Here is a 4,942-nt window from a genome sequence, read left to right as displayed (position 1 = left end):
CCCTGAACAAATCCTGTGGCAAAGAGGGTACAGTTCTCCAACTGGTCAGGTCTGCCCTGGACCCACCCACAAAGTCCAGAGGTGATGTCTTGTACAATGAAACGCATAGATTCAGAGTGAAGACAGGATGGCATTCCCAGAAGAGAAAGGAATGGATGCTGGGCAGGCAAAAACCTCAGAAGTCCTCTTTCTGGGTGACTACAAGGCAGTTCCTTTGCCACTTGGAGCCTCTCAACTCCCTCCCACGGCTGTCCTCACTGCATAGATTTCTTGTGATGTGAAAGTTCTTTGACAAAGTGGGACTTATGCTTTTCACTTGTCCCTTATTCAGCACCCATCTGTGGCTCTTCCTCCTTCTCTAAGCCTTCGCCAGCATTTGGCCTCCAAATGCTGACTTTCTGACTTATGCCACTTAACTTTTCAGGCCACGCAATGTGACAACTAACCATTAGGTGTATTTGGAGCAGAAAAAGGGCCCAGGCCTTTGTTAGGCCCAACAAGAAATACTGCAATGAATAAGACCCTCTCTCTCCACACAGGGAACTCCCAGTTTAGTCAGAGACAAATATCCTTCTTGCATTGTGCTGTAACTGCTCTCTGTGTGAGTCTAATCTCCAAAACAAAGCTACTGGCTCTTCAGGGGCAAGACCATGACGCATCTTTCTCTCTGTCACCCATATCCCTCTAGGCCATTTTATCCCAAGAGCACCAACAAGAGAACTAGGGTCCTTAGTGCCCCCAACAGTGAAATAGTTGAAAGTCCTACCCCACTGGTCCCAACCTTCCTGCTAAAGGACCCAATATCCAGTACAGTCTTCCTCTTTGCTACCTCACAGCGCCTGGCTTGCCTTCCACACCACCTCAGTCACTGCGTCACTGGAACCTAGTTTAGCAATGACTTCCATCTTTGGCTTCTGAAGTCACTGGAGCTGTGTGGCCCTGGCTGTCCTTTGGATCTAGACATCTCCAAGCTGAGGAAGGAAAGGATCCTCCTCTGGCTATTTCAGACCACCTTGCAAGGCCAGAAATAGGGTGGCAGCTTCATGATCCCTTCCTTTAGCCAGCAAATATGTCCTGAACATCCGCCCTTCTGCACACAGCTAGTGTGCTGGGGAAAGAAAGGTGAGTAGATAGGCAGAGTCCTATCTTTCAGGAACTCACAGACTAGGTGAGAAGACTGCTGGCTCCTCATCCAACCCGAGTGAAGCTTGTCGGACTCCATAGTGACACCCTCTATCCACTCATTGGAACAAGAATGATGCGAACTTAGTAACAGTACCCTAGGTCCTTGGTGGAGGGAAGTTGGGAGTGAAGGAGAGTGGCCCCATGATGAGCTACTCAAAATGATCTTCAGATGTCATTTGTCAGTCAGGTTCCTGAACTTAGCATATGTGCCCAAATTTACTTTTTCTCTACCTACTTCCGGGGAAGTATTTTGGCAACCACTGGCCACATGCTGAACATCTTGGCCTTGACTTCAGTCATGTATTTAAGGAAGCCTATTTGGGCTTTCCTGGGAGGTTCCTGTGGCATTTGCTGCTTACGCCAATGTGCCCAAATCTGCAATCTTGCTTCACTTACATCCTTCACATTATGTAGCACAGGTGTGAATGCTGGTGACTGCTCAAAGGAGAGCTGATGATGAATAAGTCTAAAGTGAAATAAGGCCAATGATCCAATGGAATTGAACTGCAATAAACCAAATGACCCTCTCTTAAGCACTTACAGACAAAAGTTTTTGTTTGTTTGTTTTTGTTTTTTTGTTTTGTTTTTCTTTGTTTTGTTGTCAGGCTCTTACTCTGTTGCCTAGGCTGGAGTGCAGTGGCACCATCATGGCTCATAGCAGCCTCTAACTCCTGGACTCAAGTGATCCTTCCGCCTCAGCCTCTCAAATAGCTGGGACTATAGGCATATGCCACCACATCTGGCTAATTTTTTGTTTTTGTTTTTATTTTGTTTTATAGAGATGAAGTCCCACTATGTCCTAGGCAACATAGTAGTGAGACCCCATCTCTACAAAACAAAACAAAACAGGAGTTCAAGTTGATCGCATGAACTCTTGGGCTGAAGCGTTCCTCCTGCCTCAGCCCCCCAAAGTGCTGAGATTACAGGTGTGAGCCACCATGCCTGGCAGAGTTGATTTTTTAAAAAGGAGGAACATTTCCTGACCCATCTGCTCTTGACTAAATATCCCATGAACTCCTTCCAAAGGTGAGCATTTCTCTGGCATATTTCTGTTCTCCTCTCCTTTAAACTCAGAGGTAAAATTACTCCCAGGATCTCAGTCCCTTTTTCTCTCCCTGCCACATCTTCTTTCTGACATTAAAATCAGTCTCTGTCTTTCATATCCACACAGGGAGGAGGTGGAGCTCAGCTAATGAACATTTGAGAAGCCCTTTGAGATCTTGGATGAAAGGTATCTTATAAAATACAATTAAAAATAATGTGGGTAATTACTAGCTGGGCTAATCTCCATAGGATAATTAGAGAGTTTTCCTCTGGCAGATTCTGAATTCATGCAGAAACACATGAGTTCAAAAGGCAAAACTGATTTGAAATTTCAGGGGCCACTGATATGATTCCTCTGTTCCAGCATCATATCCCTGAGTATTTTCTGAAGTCTGAGGAGCTTCTTAGCAGGCCAGAGCTGGAAAAGATCTTTGAGATGATCTTTCCAACCTCTTTGCATTACCGATGAAGCCACCAAGGCCCAGAGAACTGATGTGTCTGGCTTAAAACTGCACAGCAAGTGTGGGAGAGCCACAGCTCAGGTCCAGTCCCTAGACACCCCAATTTAGGGGTTCCTGTCACCACTCCTAATCTATAAACGCTATCCAAATCTCCACATACTGCACAGTAGAGTACTAAAACAAGAGTCACACAGAGTTGAATTCAAATCCCAGCTCTGACACAGATGAAAGCAAAGTAGCTGGCAAGTAAGCCTCAGTTTCCCCAGGTGTATAATGGGAATAATAACACCTGCCTTTGTTGTGAGGAGTCAATGAGTAATGGCACGGAAGCACCTAGCACAAAGCACGTGTTCAGTCAAAGCTGCTGGAATGAATGGAGTCTTTGCAGTCCTAGGGTGTGACCTACAGTCCTTGTTTTGTACAGCTATGTTCAATCTGCACTTATGGGGCACTTACATGCTGCAGATTATGCTAAGCTCTCCAGCACTTTATGTCATTTAGTCCTCACCACATCCCCTCACGGTCAGCAGTGTGAAGTTGAGCTTCAGGTTGGTTAGCTAACTTGTCCAAGGCCACAGCTGAAGAGGAGGCAGGACTTGGCCCTGTGCACTCAGCCACCACACAACACTGTCGTCACTTGTGAGAAGAGGAATGCACATTGTTATAACCACAACAGAGCCCTAAAAGGGTTTTCTGCTGGGATACAGGGGAGGAGTGATGGAGGGAGATTGGGAATGGTTGTAGCCTAAGAGGATCCACTGGAGCATTTTTGTTTCCAGTTATACACATTAAACTCTTCTCCTGTATAAGATTTAATTATTCTGAGGAGGCTGCACTGATGAAAGTAGTTAAATTATCTTCTCAGAAAAGAGAATCAAGAAATCTGGATTCAGGTCGTGGATCTGCTCCTTAGAAACTGGTGTGCTCAAGTCCCTCAACCTTTCCATCTCCCCAAGACTTGTGTTCCTCATCTATGTAATGCCTTATCCCACATGGAGTCTTTGGAGGCTCAAATGTGAGTAACACGGAAGTGCTCTGTCAATTGCAACTTCTGTACAAATGGGAATCATTACTGGTACCATTCATGGTTTAGAAGATTTTCAGTCTGAAGGAGGAGGTAGCTGGAGAAGCCCCAGGCTGGCTACTAACCCAGCACACTTTGCAGGCTGGGGACAAAACACATCACATAATTTACAGCTCTGAGCTCAAATTATTTGGTTGGAAGAGGGCATTTTAGGGGAACAGCCCTTTGAAATTTAATTGTAAATTAATGGGTTTCACTTGTTTCAGGTTTCAAATTTTTTTCTGGGCTGAGACCCAAGATTAAAACCTGATGTGTCACATTCTTTCATTCTGTGTGTTTAGAAGAAAACAGGCCCCTGTGAAAGGCTGCTGGGTGAGGCTGGCAAAGGAGCAAGGAGCTGATCCAAGAGTTGTTAATCACTCCCCAACGATTTCCTCATCAACTGAGCCTTTCTCAAGGACTCCCTAGAAACTCGAATAACCAGGAACATATTCTTCTGAACCACCCTGTTTAAAATGGATGGCTGAGTCATCCTCTCCAGGGATGTCCAGGGCTGACCAAGAGAATGACAGTGGCTAAGGCTATCAGAGCCAAAGGAAACTCAGAGGTTGCTCTCTGCAGCTGCTCCAGGCAGGGGTTTCTTGGGGCCTTCTGAAGAGATGGTCATGTCACACCCCCAGCGATGGGGAACTCACTCCCTCTCATTGTCAGACACTTGCTGGAAGCTGCTCCAGATTTCCAGCCTCCATTTATCTCTGTGTAATTCTCACCCACTGCTCAAGGGTCCGTCCTCTGGAGCCACAGGGCCATGTACAGCCTTCTCCACCACCACTGGTAATGCATCAACCCTGAGACAACCCTTCGCAAGACTAAGTCCTCCAACTTAAAGAGATGGATGTAGCTGAAAATATACACCTTGAGGCATCAGAAGGCTTGAATTCAAGTCTCAGCTTAACAACTCATTAGCTTTGTGACTTTGGGAAATTTACTTGACATCTCTGATCCTTAGTGTATTTTCCTTAAAACAAATACCTCTGGGGATTGTTGTGAGGATCTAACATATAAAGGAAGAGGAACCTAAGGCCAGAAGTGAAGTCAGACCCAAGTGAATAAATGGGAAGAAACTATCACACACTCTGGGGAATTCTGTACAGTCTGGTGGCCTAGACCTGATACACACAGAACTTTACTAGGAATGAAGGGGTAACTCTGCACTAATCCTTGTATC

The sequence above is a fragment of the Rhinopithecus bieti genome, unplaced genomic scaffold (assembly GCF_001698545.2).
Source record: "Rhinopithecus bieti isolate Rb0 unplaced genomic scaffold, ASM169854v2 scaffold_2350, whole genome shotgun sequence".
Classification (NCBI taxonomy): domain Eukaryota; kingdom Metazoa; phylum Chordata; class Mammalia; order Primates; family Cercopithecidae; genus Rhinopithecus; species Rhinopithecus bieti.
Note: the sequence above shows the minus strand (reverse complement) of the source record.